This window comes from Mustela putorius, unplaced genomic scaffold, assembly GCF_011764305.1.
Source record: "Mustela putorius furo isolate JIRA1106 unplaced genomic scaffold, ASM1176430v1.1 tig00003871_pilon_pilon_pilon, whole genome shotgun sequence".
In the NCBI taxonomy this organism is placed as follows: domain Eukaryota; kingdom Metazoa; phylum Chordata; class Mammalia; order Carnivora; family Mustelidae; genus Mustela; species Mustela putorius.
In genome coordinates, this window is record NW_025422023.1 from 722,599 (window position 1) to 738,514 (window position 15,916).

The 15,916-nt window shown below is 35.6% G+C and overlaps 1 pseudogene; it reads right to left on the reverse strand.

Moving 5' to 3' along the window:
• Positions 1 to 7,265: 7,265 nt before the first annotated feature.
• On the reverse strand, positions 7,266 to 7,397 carry LOC123388089 (annotated as a pseudogene).
• Positions 7,398 to 15,916: the final 8,519 nt, after the last annotated feature.

Here is a 15,916-nt window from a genome sequence, read left to right on the forward strand (position 1 = left end):
CTGATATATATATACACCACTTCTTTATCTATTCCTCTGTCCATGGACACTTAGGCTCTTTCCATAGTTTAGCTATTGTTGATAATGCTGCTATAAACATCGAAGTACCTGTACCCCTTCAAATCTGTATTTTTGTAACCTTTGGGCAAATACCTAGCACTGCAATTGCTGAATCATAGGGTGGTTCTATTTTTAACATTTTGAGGAGCATAAATACTGTTTTCCAGAGTGGCTGTACCAGTTTGCATTCCCACCAACAGTGTAAGAGTGTTCCCCTTTCTCTGAGACCCTCGCCAATATCTGCTGTTTCCTGAGTTGTTAATTTTAAGCATTCTGATGGGTGTGAGGTGTATCTCATCACGGTTTTGGTTTGCGTTTCCCAGAAGATGAGTCATATTGAGCATCTTTTAATGTGTACAATAGCCGTCTGGATGTCTTCTTTGAAAAAAAAAAAAGCCTATTCATGCCTTCTGCCCATTTCTTACCTGGATTATTTGTTTACAGGGTGTTGAGTTTGATAAGTTCTTTGTAGATCTTGGACACTAACCCTTTAACAGAGACATCATTCGCAAATGTCTTCTCCCATTCCAAAGTCTGCCTTTTAGTTTCCTTGATTATTTCCTTTGCTGTGCAGACGATTTTTATCTTGATTAGGTTCTAATAGTTCATTTGTGCTTGTTTCCCTTGCCTCCAGAGACATGTCTGGTAAGAAGTTGCTATGGCTGAGATCAAAGTGTTTGCTGCCTGTGTTCTTGTCCAGGATTTTGATGGTTTCTTATCTCACATTTAGGTATTTCATCCATTTTGAATTTACTTTTGTGTATGGTGTAAGTAAGGGGTCCAGTTTCAATCTTCTTCATGTTGCTCTCCAGTTTTCCCAGCACCATATGTTGAAGAGACTGCCTTTTTACCTCTGGGTATTCTTTCCTGCTTAGTGAAATATTAGTTCACTATATATTGATGGGTTCCCTTCTGGGTTTTCTATTCTAATCCATTTATTTATATGTCTTTTTGTGCCAGTACCACATTGTATTGATGATTACAGTTTTACAATATAGCTTGAGGTCTGGAATCATGATGCCTCCAGCTTTGCTTTGCTTTGCTTTTCCTAGATTGCTTTGGCTATTTGGGGTCTTTTGTAGTTCCATAAAAATTTTAGAATTATTTGTTCTAGCTCTGTGAAAAATGCTGGTGGTATTTTGGTAGGGATTAGATTAAATGTGTAGATTGCTTAGGGTAGTATAGACATTTTAACAATGTTCTTCCAATCCATGAGAATGGAATGTTTTACCAATTCTTTCCATTCTTTTCAGTGTCTTTCATAGGTGTTCTATAGTTTTCAGAGTATGGATCTCTTACCTCTTAGGTTAGGTTTATTCCTAAATGTCTTACTGTTTGGGGCACAATTGCAAATGGGATCAATTCCTTGATCTTCTTTTCTGCTGCTTCATTATTCATGTACAGAAATGCAATAGATTTCTGTACATTTATTTCATATCCTGTAACTTTGCTGAATTCATATATTAGTTCTAGCTATTTATTGGTAGAGATTTGGGGATTTCTAGATGGAGTATCCTATCATCTATAAACACTGGAAGTTTGTCTTCTTCCTTGCCTATTTGAATGACCTTTATTTTCTTTTTGTTGCTTGATTGTTGAGGCTAAGACTTCCAGTACTATGTTAAATAGTAATGGTGAAAGTGTATATCCCTGTCTTATTCCTGACAATAGAGGAAAATCTCTCAGTTCTTCCCCATTGAGGATGATATTAGCTGTGGGTCTTTTGTATATGACTTTTATGGTGTTGGGGTATGCTCTATCCACACCTACTTTGTTGAGGGTTTTTATCAAGAGTAGATGCTTTAGGGGCACCTGGATGGCTCAGTCAGTTCAATGTCCAGCTCTTGGTTTTGGCTCAGGTCCTGATCTCAGGGTCTTGATATGAACCATGCATCAGGCTCCTAAATAAATATTAAAAAAAAAATAAAAGAGGGGCCCCTGGGTGGCTCAGTCAGTTGAACATCTGCCTTCAGCACAGGTTATGATCCCAGGGTCCTGGGATTGACCCCTGCATTATGGTTCCTACTCAGTGGGGAGTCTGCTTTACCCTCTCCATCACCATCCCCTCCCATTCATGTGCTCTCTTTTGCTCACTCTAGCTCTCCCTCTCTCTCAAATGAATAAATGAAATAAAAAGACTGGATTCTGTATTTTGTCAAATTCTTTTTCTGCATCTATTGACAGGATCATATTGTTCTTATTTTTTCCTTTATTAATGTGGTGTATCATGTTGATAATTTGCAAATATTGAGGCACCCCTACAGCTTGACGGCAGTGAATAATTCTTTCAATGAACTGTAGGATTTGATTTACCAGTACCTTGTTGAGAATTTTTGCATTCATGTTCACCAGGGATGTTGCCCTGTAATTCTCTTTTGGGATGGAGGGTGTCTTTGGTTTTGAATCAAGGTATATTGTTTGGATGAAGGTTTCTGTGATTTGTTCTGCATGGCCAACTATCCCAACCTGCACATATCAGGCAGGTTAAAGAATGTTGTTTGTGAGACTTGTGCTGCATAAGTGACTTTGGGAGCCTGATTAGTTGACATTAGCTGGCCTCCAGGTCAGAAATGGCCCTTCTGGTCTGGACACCAAAAGCAATAAATTTTGCCTTACATTTCCTCTGGCTCCAGGCTGGGCTGCCCCACATGATGGAATCTGGGAGGGTAGGCAAGCACACCTAGCCCAGGCTCCTTGAATATGTAAAGATTTGATAACATAGGGATGTAGTGCACTCTGATCTGTATGTAGGCAAACGAATGTTTAATTTCAGATCTTGTCATTTGCCCTATAAATATGGCCCATATGGGGATGGTCAGTTGTAAGTCTCACCTGAAGGGAGGATGCTTGCCCAAGTCTTTCAGTCAGAACTCTAGCCTGGATGACTCTACAGGGCTTCCCCAGCTAATGAGGTTAGATGTTGTTAAGTGTGCTTTAATCTCCTTTACTGCTTGCTATTGCCCTCATCTATGCATGGATTTGCCTCTCCTTTCTGTTTCTTTTAGATTTTAATAATATCAATAAAGTGTTTTTTCCCTTTAAAAACTGAGAGTACAGCTGCCATGAATCTTTTCTTCAGAATAAGGTAATGCTGGCTTCTTAGAATGAGTTAGGAAATTTTTCTTACATTTCTATTTTTGAAGTCTGATAATAGTTATTAACTTTTCCTTAAATGTTTGGTAGAATTTCCCTAGGAAGCCATCTGGATCTGGACTTTTTGTTTGTTGGGAGATTTTTTTATTGCTAATTCAATTTCTTTGCTGGGTATGGGTTTGTTCAAATTTTCTCTTTCTTCCTATTTCATTTTGGTAGTTTGTAGTTTCTAGGAATTTATCTATTTCTTCCAGATTGCCCAGGTTATTGGCATATAATTTTTCTTAATATTATCTTATAATCCTTTGTATTTTTGTGGTATTGGTTATGATCTCTCCTATCTCATTCATGATTTTATTTATCTGGGTCCTTTCTTTTTTCTTTTTAGTAAGTCTATTTAGGGGTTTCTCACTTTCATTAATTGTTTCATTAACCAGCTCTTAGTTTCATTGATTTATTCTACTGGTTTTTGTTCGTTGTTATATTGTTTATTTCTGCTTTAATCTTTATTATTTCCCTTCTTCTGCTGGCTTCAGGCTTTATTTGCTGTTCCTTTTCCAGCTCAGTTAGGTGTGAAGTTGGGTTGTGTATTTGAGACTTTTCTTCCTTCTTGAGGTAGGCTTGTATTGTAGTATAATTCCCTCTTAAGACCACCTTTGCTGCATTCCAAAGGTTTTGGACTGTCATGTTTTCATTGTCATTTGATTCCATGTATTTTTTTATTCTTTCTTAATTTCCTTGTTAACCCATTTATTCTTTAGTAGGATGTTCTATAATCTCCATGTATTTATTACCTTTATAAACTTTTTCTTGTACTTGACTTCAAGTTTCATAGTGTTGTTGTCTGAAAAGGTGCATGGTAGGATCTCAACCATTTTTTACTTGTTGAGGGGGGGCACTTATGACACAGTATGTGATATAATCTGGAGACTGTTTCATAAGCACTTGAAAGGAATGTATATTCTGTTGCTTAAGGATGAAATGTTCCAAATATATCTGTTAAATTCATCTGGTCTACTGTGTTATTCAAAGCCATTGTTTTCTTGTTGATTTTCTGCTTAGATGATCTGCCCATTGCTGTAAGTGGAATGTTAGAGTCCTCCAGTATTATTGCATTATTATCAATGGGTTTATGTTTGTTATTAATTGATTTATATATCCAGGTACTCCAAAGTTGGGGGAATAAATATTTACAATTGTAAGATCATCTTGATGGGCATAGCCTCCTTAATTATGACATAATCTTCTTCATCTCTTGTTACTGTATTTCGTTTAAAATCTAGTTTGTCTAGTATAAGTGCTGGTACTACAGCTTTCTTTTGGCATCCATTAGCATGATAGATGGTTTCATCCTCTCACGTTCAATTTGCAGATGTCTTTAGACCCAAAATGAGTCTCTTGTAGGCAGCATCTAGATGGGTCTTGTTTTGTTTATGTTGTTGTTTTTTAATCCATTCTGACACTCTATATCTTTTGATTGAAATATTTAGTCCATTTACATTCAGAGTGATTATTGATAGGTATGAATTTAGTGCTATTCTGTTACCTGTAAATTTGGTGTTTCTGATAACGTTCTCTGTTCCTTTCTAGTTTTTGTTGCTTTTGGGTCCCCCACCACCACCACCCAAAGAGTCCCCTTTAATACTTCTTGCAGGGATGGTTTAGTGTTCACAAAATCCTTTAGTTTTTGTTTGTCTAGGAAACCCTGTACTGTCCTTCCATTCTGAATGATAGTCTTGCTGGATAAAGTTGCATATATTTCCCATTCAGCACATGGACTATATCATGCCACTCTCTTCTGGTTATCATTCAGTTTCCTAGACATAAAAGAAAAAAAAAAAAAACTAAAGGAGTTTGTGACCACTGAAAGAATAGTCTAACTTTTACTTGCTCTACCAAGAAAATATATTCTTTCTAATCCCAGTGAACACAAAAATGAATGCAGGACCTATTAGTTATTGTCTAATGAAAACAAAACCAGAGTATTTGAACAAATGATGAAAAGTAAGCTACCACAGGGGGAAAAATATTTAAATATAGCATTTGAACTCCTAAATTGAGCTGTAACTAAGGTTTGACTGCTAACAAATGCCCCATCCATTTTTATTTTTTTACATTCTTGTTTGAATCAGTTTTAGTTGGGTTTTTTAAATGATAAGCCAGAGTTCTCATTATTTGAGAGACAAAGTTAAGATTCAAACCCAATTTTCTCTATCTTCATGTAGATTTATGATAAGCAGCTTTCATAATACTAAATATAAATAATTTTAGTAAATTAAATTAAAAGCAGGTAAACATTTCCAGTAAAAATTTTAAAATGTTTTCACTCAGCAAATATCATAGAAAGCTCAGGATTTTGTTTCACAATAAATGCAAATCATGGTTCATGTTTTGTTTTTTGTTTTTGTTTTTAGAGAAAGAGAGAGAACATGTGCATGCACAAGCAGAGAGAGGAGTAAAGGGAGATGGAGAGAGAGCGTGAAAGAGAGAGAGAAACTCAGACAGATTCCCAGCTGAGTGCAGAGTCTGACACGGGGTTCATTCTCAGAATGGACCTTGAGATCTATACATGAGCCAAAATCAAGAGTCAGCAGCTCAACCCACTAAGCCAACCAGACACTACTCTTGGTTCAAGCTTTATGCCACTTAAAATAACATAAAAATAAAAAGGAATAAATTAATAATATGAACAGATGCAAGATAATATGAAATATATTATATGCTAAAGATTAACCTTAGTTGCTAAGAGAAAAATAAAAACCAAATATAATAATCAGGATTTTGCTAATTGTTTTTGTTTTCTGGTTTTTGTTGTTGTTGTTGTTGTTGTTTTTAACCACCTGAAAAATATCTGTTTGGAATTTTGTGAAGTGTCCTTGGTTTATTGCAGTTATTACTGACTATGAGGAAAAGTTAATGAGACTAAATATTATGTTAAATGCATAGTATTGCATTTTATTCAATGAGAAAGCATTTATTAAATGTTTATTCTCCCATTGTTACATGTATGGTTTAAAATACTGGCTTTAAAATGTATAAATCTGGCTGATGAAACAAAATAAATTTGCCTGACTTAGCAGAAAATACTTCAGGGTAATCTATAATACATAGTCATAAATGTGAATTTACTCTATGCATTAAAAATCCTGTACAACCATATTAAACAGCTTGTTAATATATCCATATACAATGACTAGATTTTTTAATAATCTACTAAATCCTAAAATATTTTGGGGTATCCTACTTCCTCTCATATGAGGCTTCATCCATATTTCAAAAAAGAAATTAGTACATACTTACTAACATCTACTCTTAAAAGGGTCTAGACCATCTTGCCAGAGAAACAAAAATTATACCTCAGGGGTAGAGCAAACAACTGATCATCAAAACAAAAAGTGATGTAACCAGGTTTTTTCTGTCCGAGGCATGATAAAATCAACAGTAAGTGAGCAAAGTGGAATCACTGAGGTATAGACCACAGATGTTTGGAGTAAGGAAAGTGTTGTGTCTGAGATATTCAGAACTCAGGGTTGAGAGATAAAGAGAAGCAATCCAAACCAATTTCACTGATATGTTAAGTGCAAGTATCCTGGGAAACTCAGGAGACCTAGGGAGTGATACCAAAGGGGATAAATCACCTCTTGACAAAGATATATAGGGGTGCCACTCCCCAGTCACAACTAAAGCATCATGGACTTCAGCTTTCCTATAGAAGAAACTAAAATTCTGAAGTCTTCCTTAGGTTCACGGATCGGTATTAAAAGGTCTCTAGTCCTTTTGAAATTATATGCCAAAAACGATGTGTGTGTATGCATGTGCATTTTCCTGGGCCAAAATCAGTAGGTACTGTTTAAACAACTCTTTAAAGGATTTATGGCCACCAACAAATTTAACAACAAAAATTTTCACCAGAGCCACTATACCAAAGCCTAGTTTCAAACTTAAATTGGTAATGAATGAAGAGCTACTGATTATGGGAATAGCTAAAATTTGGTTAGTTCCAGAGAAAGAATGGAATAGACTTTATAACTATGGTCGTTTACTGAAATATTGCTAACATATGGCCTACCAAGAATTCCAAATAAAACAAAGCAAAAGTCATAGAAATATTTTAACAGATGTCAATAACATAAGATATTACATGAGATACTACACACAGAAAATGAATACTTTTATTTTTCAATTAGCAATAATTGCGCCTCAGATAAACCTCATTGGCTATGATACTGCCACTGTGCAAAGCTGAATACTTTTATTTTTTAAAAATATCACATGTTTACCTGTGTTACTCATGGTGTTGAGGGTTCAGACACCTTGTTTCTCAAACTGCCAAAGCCTTGGCTATATGTAGTTCTATAAAACCAATACCAGAATCTTATCTCTGCCAAGTCCTCAATCAAGTGCTTTGTTCTCAAGCCATGCCGAGGCCCACTACTGAAGGTTGCCAATAGTCCATCCTTCATCTTAATAGGAGAGTGGGAAAATGTTCTCATTTTCATTCCTGGGTGTTCACCATTTAATCCATCATCTTTTACTACAGCTTCTCAAACAAAGAAAATATTTTCTACCTCCGTCCCAACTTCTTTATTTCCAGTGGTAAACTTCTGTTTCTTGTACATCCATTATGCTGCTATTGAAATTGCCTCAAATCCTATTCCTGGAGAAATTTGGCATTATTAACTGTTCCTATTTGGCATCATTGACTCATCTAATTTCCCAGTTCACTTAATTAAAGACCATATCAGCATACGGAAACCCTAGCAATGAGAAGTTGTCCACTGGGAAAGAATAGTGAGTACTTCACATAAATTTGTGGAATGAAAGGGAAGGAGAACAAAACAAAGAAATATTTGCGAAAACTAAATGAAACTATAGGAGACTAAAATTAAAAATATTTTTATAGTTCTTTATTATTATAATCGTTTATCTGTCTTATTCTTCATTTGTGAAGAATTCTTCGTCTGTGATAAAAGAAGGAAAAGGAGAAAGAGGAAGAAGAATAGAAGAATAGAATCGTATTAGAATACCATGAAAGTGTTTCAGTCTTCTGTATACACTTCATTTAGTTTTCACAAATATTAACTTGTTTATCAACAAGTTTATACTGAGTGCTTAGTATGTGTCAAACACTGCTCTGTACATGAGAAATAAAACAGTTGAGTTAGACAAAGTTCTAGCCCTTATGCTGCTTAGATTCTAGAAAACACGGAGAAAAATAGATGTGCAAAATATGTACTATGCAGTTTTTAGTAATAAACTGAAAAGGGGCCTTTAAAATGTAAAGGTGTAGAAGGAGGTGCTAGTTGGCATACAGTGTAATTTTAGTTTCAGGTATAACTCTATAGTGATTCAACACTGTCAAACAATACCCGGTGCTCATCACAACTTAATCCATATCCCCTGTTTAATCCATCCTCCCATTCACCTCCCCTCCAATAACCCTCAATTTCTTCTCTACAGTTAAGAGTATGTTTTCTGGTTTCCCTCTCTGTTTTCCACCTCACCTGATGTTCATCAGTTTTGTTTCTTAAATTTCACATACTGAGGAATTCATATGGTATTTGTCTTTCTCTGACTGACTCATTTTGCCTCTCCATCTGCACCACTGCAAATGGCAAGATTTCATTCTGTTCTATGACTGAGTTAGATATATACATATGTATACCACCTCTCTATCCATTCATCAGTTGATAGACATTTGGACTTTTTCCCTTTATTACAGATAACGCTGTTATAAAATGGGGTGCATGTATCCCTTCAAATTAGTATTTTTGTACTGTTTGGATAAATACCCAGTAGTACAATTGCTGAATCATAGGGTAATTCTACTTTTAACTTTTTAAGGAACCTCCAAACTGTTTTCCAGAGCAGCTGCTGTAGTTTGCAATCAGGTGGGGCTATTTTAAATGGCATGGTCAAGGAATACCTCATTGATATGGACAAAACCTGAAAGCAGTATATCAGCAAATCTTGTGAGGGTCTGGAAATAAAGAATGTAAACTAATAAGAAAGGTTAAATTCAAGTCCCTCAGGCAGGGACCATCTCTGCCTATGCAGGAATCAGCTCTAGTACTTATTCATATCTGTCACCAAGAATTAAAGTGGAACTCAGAAATTTTCTGATCTTGCTCAGGACCACACAATTGTTGATACAACACCTAGATCAAAGCCAGGATTGGTGATTGGTCACTCATGAATACATTTAACTCTGAGATTTGGAATTTGGGATCCTGAGTTCAAGACTATATCATTTAACAATTATATACCTCTGACAAACCACATAATTACTTTAAGCTTTATTTCCTTCCTTTTTATAAAAGGGAGTATAAGACCTTATACTGATGGTATATTAATTAAATGAAAAAGTACTTGTGAAAGTCTTCATTAACTATATTAAGGGTTTTATATAACTAAAACTGGTATATATAACTATAACTGTATATAGCTATATATGGTTTATATGTGTGTGTGTGTGTCTGCACATACACACAGACTATTTTCACAGATGGCAATACCTAAGAACATAAAACACACTGCACCACATGTCGTCAATGAGGAAGTGTAGTCTCAGGACCTGAGCAAAGTGAATGTATGCTCTCGAAGGCAACATTTTAAATAAAGCACTTGAGGGTAAAGTCAGGCTATGCCTCTGAGAATACTAAAAAATTACCCTATCAAATGTGTGAGGTAACATCGGGATAAAGAGTAACAGAGAAGAAAATTTTTTAAAAAAAAGTATCAGAAGATCGGTAATACTAAAACAAGCAATTAACGTAAGATGTAAGTCCAGAGAGATCCATAACAATAACCTTAATAATGTGCAATTTCAATAGACCACCTGTTGCATGTTTGCGTTATCCTGATTTGAAACACCAAACGCTGCGTAGGAACTTAAAGAAGGTATTATGAGCCTATTTGTCTCTGTTTATACACTTCACATTTGCTAAAAGGGACAAGATCTTAGATGTTGCTGCCACAGAAAATAAATAATTGTGTGACTAATAGAGGGGTTAGCTAACTCTACACTGGTAAACATACTGCAATATCTAAATGTATCAAATCAACATGTGCACCTTAAATTTGCACAGTTATATGTCATTTATAACTAAACCAAAAGAAAATGGTTAAAGAAAATGTTTGCAGTGTCATTTAATTATGGAACCTGATGATTTTGAACATATTACTGTAGATGTCCAATAGTAAACTATGAAACCAATTCCACAGATAAGAGTATTATTCCTTGGGTAGAGTTGCCTGGAATTTTATCCTATTTGCAAGTTAAAATGTTAGTCTCAACTGTTTTATGGCTATTAGCAAGACACAATTTCCTGAGTCAGGGGTGAGGGGGGAGATATTTTTACTCACGATATAAGAGGCATTTTGAACTTCCTGTTTGCTTTGGCTCTGCTTGTCCCCAATCCCATTGATAGATCTCACAAAAGCCCAGATGGGTGAAATAAGCTTATGTCACAGCTGAGAAACCCCGAGCCTAGGAAACTCCAGTCTCTTAAAAGGGCCAACTGGAATACCCACCCAAACTTCATCCCAGAGGAAGATGTTATCCTTTTTATCCCAAACAACAAACAAATTTACCTCTGTCCCCAGGAGATACCATCTCTATCTTTCAAGTCTGTTTGCTACATAAATTCCCTTGAAAAGACAGTCAGGGACAAAATCTGCCAATACCTCTGTTCAGAAGACATACAGAAACATGAAAGACCTAGGAGAAATTACTTCCAAGAGGTAAGCGAAGCAAAATTTATGCAAGCACTTCAAGGATTTCAAAGGGTAAGCGTAATTAATGATCTAGAATGAGTAGTTTTTAAGTTGAGAGCTGGCATATAAAGGGAAAACATTTTATTTTAACCTTATGCTAATGGGAAGATCAGTTAGAAAATATAAAATATGAAATGATGAGGGTCTGTTGCTAAATGATGTCAGTGAGAATTAAAGTTCATTAGAAAATTCAGTGGAAATTGTGCAGTACTACCTGTAGGACATAAGACTTATTGTGGGGAATAAAAGAAAAGCAATATTTTTAAATGACATCATCCTTACAAATAAAATTCAATATGTGAAAAATGGGCATCTTAAAAAGAATATTTAAAAAGTGTTAGGGCAACCAGTTAGCTATTTGAAAACATCTGTATCCTATATCACTCTCCAAAATAAGCTGTAGCTAATTTAAAAAATGAATATTTAAATAAAAAACAAATAGCTGTCTTAGAAGAAAATATCTGAATATATCCATTTTTCCATAATTAAATAACAAAATAAAAAATATATTTACGTCATTGCAGAGAAAATCTTCCTAAAAACACAAACAAATGCATAAAGGCAAGACCTCATAACATTTTACCGTTTATTTACAGTCCTGCCGCTTTGAGGGCATTTTTGCATTTTACCCTATTTGATACATATTTTCAATCCCACAAGACATTATTAGTTGTGTTTTAGAGAGTCATAAATAATTTTTATTTACTTTTTTACTTACCTTTTCCATGGATCTTCTTTTCCTGAATTTTCTTACTTCTGTGTACCTCTTAGATTTTGGTATGAAACAGACAACCTCATATTTTAGTGGTTGACTTAAAACGACTATTTTATTGGGCACAAATTTCTGTATATCCGCCTGATTGTGACCTGACTTTGCTGACAGCTAGGTTTTCTTGTGCTTCTGTGGTCAGTTAGCAGGTCAGCTGATTGCAGAGTGATCTAGAATGACTTGTTTCACATCAGGAAGTTGTTAGGCTCATAAGTCTAGGATAATGGCTCCATTGGAAAGACACAGCTGAGACCTTTTTTTCCATATAGTATCCCATCCTTCACTAGGTTGGCCCAACATTTTTCACATGTTGGTTTCAGGTTCCAAAGATGGCAAAAGAGCAATTTGTAACTTAGCATTTTGCAAGCTTCTGTGTCTGCTGTTTTCCATTGACCAAAAGCAGGGCACCTGTATGATTAGTTTGCTGGGCTGCTATAATCTGGAACCACAGTCTGGATGGCTTTAAGAATTCACAGTTCTGGAGGCTAGAAGCCTCAAATCAGGGTGTTAGGTAGGATCCTTCTTTTTTTTTTTTAATTAATTTTTTATTTTTTATAAACATATATTTTTATCCCCAGGGGTACAGGTCTGTGAATCGCCAGGTTACACACTTCACAGCACTCACCAAAGCACATACCCTCCCCAATGTCCATAACCCCACCCCCCTTCTCCAAACCCCCCTCCCACCAGCAACCCTCAGTTTGTTTTGTGAGATCAAGAGTCACTTTTGATTTGTCTCCCTCCCAATCCCATCTTGTTTCATTGATTCTTCTCCTACCCACTTAAGCCCCCATGTTGCATCACCACTTCCTCATATCAGGGAGATCATATGATAGTTGTCTTTCTCTGCTTGACTTATTTCGCTAAGCATGATACGCTCTAGTTCCATCCATGTTGTCGCAAATGGCAAGATTTCATTTCTTTTGATGGCTGCATAGTATTCCATTGTGTATATATACCACATCTCAAAAGACAACTGACAGAATGAGAGAAGATATTTGCAAACGACATATCAGATAAAAAACTAGTGTCCAGAATCTATAAAGAACTTAGCAAACTCAACACCCAAAGAACAAATAATCCAATCAAGAAATGGGCAGAGGTAGGATCCTTCTAAGGGCTCCTAGGGAAGGCTATGTTCCAGGACTATCTCTTTGACTTATAAATATATCTTCCCTGTGTCTCTTCACATTGTCTTCCCTCTATGCTTATCTCTGTGTCCAAATTTCCCTTTTATTCAAGGACATATTAGATTAGGGACCACACTAAAGACCTCACTTTAGCTTATACTACCTATAAAAAGATTAGCTCCAAATGAGGGCACATTCTGAGGTATTGGTGATTAGGACTTTAATATATAAATTTGGAAGAGTACATAATTCAATTCATAACAACCTGACAAATAGATTCAATTTGGGGTAAAACTGACTCAAATCTGGAGAGAGAATTTGCAATAACAAATTGCAAGGAGGTGAAAGGAGGAAGAGGTACACATTTTGGCCACTTTTACAAATCTACAACAATTTAAAATCATCTTATTTTTTCCTGAAAAATTGATTTAGTTTTTTTTTTTCAGTAAGAGACTATTACTACAAATTCTTTTTTCTTTTGTAATTTTCTGAAAATGTCTTTATTTCACTTTATCTTTGAAGTATATTTTCAGTGAACATATATAATTCTATTTTGCCAATTATTTTCTTTTAGCACCTAAAAATGTCATTGTGCTATCTGGCTTCCATGGTTTCAGATGAAAAGTTGGCTTTCAATTTTATTAATGTATCTTTTATCTATGGATGATTTTATAATTTGTACTTTGGCCTTGGTTTTTGATATATTTACTTCTGGAAAATACAGAGAATGTAGAAGATCACCATGACTTGGTTCTAGCTAGATATATATTCTAGCTAGATAAATCTCATATTTTGGAATTTCTCTTATTGTTAGGTTAATACCAAAGAAGGAATCTCAACTGAAAATCTGGGTTGCTTACCTAAGTCTCCTATACTTGGTTCGTCCTGAGATCTCAACTTATTCCTCTGTAGTCAAATTAATCTCTTTCATTCTATGCATAACTTTTTATCCTTTAATTAACTGTGCTCTGTTTATATTCCTGGTAACTTGCTCTGGGCATATGTAGTTAAAAATCAGCAAAAGCCTCAAAAGGAGGTTGCAGAAAAATATCAGGCTTCCTTTTCAATACTTTTCTTTTACCCAACATTTTGAATTTTCATATAATGGTTGCTTTGGCAAGACCTGAGCTCTAACTTTTATCTACATAGCCCTCAGAGACTACCACAGGCTCTAGGATGCAGCTTTCTGTTTGGCATTTATGTCCACTATTGAAAATAAGCCAAAGTTCCAAGAGGAAATGTAGATCTCATCTCAGTATGGTTCCTTCTCTGCAGAAATTGTACCTCTCAAGATCTGGCTGGCCTTGATTACTCTCATGTCCACAAACAACCTTAAGTTTTTTTTTTTTAATTTAGTTTTTACAGTTGCTATTATTAAGACAGTCTGATATGCTCTATGCGGTCATAGTCAGAAGCAGAATTTACATAACAAAATTTAAAAACCAACAAACATTTGGGCATGCATGTGTATATACACACAAAATTACATACAAACACACCCCACATGACTTACTTATGGACCATATGATACCAAAAATAGACTTCTAGGCAAATTAGCTCAAGTTTAGATGGATACATGGGACTCTTACAGAACCTAATTGCTAAATGTGCATGGTAGAGCTAAGAATGTCATATCAAAGTCATCTATTTCTGAGTTTGAATAGTCAATTTTTAAAGGGTTGGCTATTTGGGTTTTTTTTTTGTTTTGGTTTTGTTTTTTTCCTGTTTTTGTGAATTTGCTTCATTCTCCCATTTTTTAATGCAAGGACTCTGATTTCTAATTACTTATTTGTTTGGCCAAATGCTGGAGCAAATCCTGAGTTCATTGACTTTATAGCTTCAAGTCCTATTTCCAACTGGATGACTTGAGTTTTGTCCCATTTTTTTAAAAGAGATCATTCTCAGTGTTGCCAAACATTGGGGCGGGGGGGAGGCATGCTCATTCACCTGATATCATCAGAATCCTTTGTCTTTATTTGTCTCCTTGTTTGTTATTGTTTCCTTGTCTTTATGGAGCCTATGCTCTTGGCCAATGACCAATCCCTTCATCTCTTTCACTTATTTGAGGACAATAATTCTTTCTCTTCTACATCATCCATTTTCCCTCTCCATTTGATCATGTATCGGTATACAAACCCTGATACATATTTTTCCCATCTCAATGGATACATAATGTGCAAACACATGGGAGATAATTTAAAACACCTCTTTTTTTAAGTATTTCATACTTCCTGAAAGCATTGTATATTCAAGTGTTTTCTCATTTTCTCTAAAATCCATCTCACTTAGGATTTGCCATCTTGGATCCACTGAAACTGCTCTTGTAGGGATCACCAGTGATGACCTCCAATGACTAAAAAATATAGGGGTCATTGAATTTGCCTTATCATCAGTCTTTAATCATCTCTCTTTGGAACACTTTTTCACTTGCTTCCAGATATTTCATTCACTGGCTTCACTCCTCTCGTCACTTTGGCCTTTCTTACTCGTTTTGCCTATTCCTCCTCAGCTCTCCATCCTAGAAATAACAGGGTGAACCAGACTTTAATCACTGGAATGCTTTACCCTTTCTATACACATTCTCTCCATTAGTGATCACCCAATGTCACAGCTTCTAATCTATACTCTGAAGACTTCCAGCTTCCATCTCTCCACTAATTACCAGACTTACATATCTAATTGCTAATCCACATTTCTACTTAAATATCTAATAAACATCTTAAATATAACATGGCCAAAAGTCTGCTTTTTTTTATTTCTCCCTCCAAAACCCCAGTGTGATGGTATCTGAAGAGGAACCTTTGCAAGATAATTAGGTTTGGATGACATCATGAGGATGTCTATGAGGCCTCCATGATAGGATTAGTGCCATATAAGAAGAGGAAGAACTCCCCATCTCTATGTGCATGCATTAAGTTCATTAAAGAAAGGCCATGTAAACACAGAGGAAGGTGGCCACCTACAAGTCAATAAGAGGGCTCCGGTCAGAACCTGACCATGCTTACACCCAGATCTCAGACTTCCAGTCTCCAGAATTGTGAGAAAATGTCAGCTGCTTAAGATACCCAGGCTATGATACTTTGTTCTG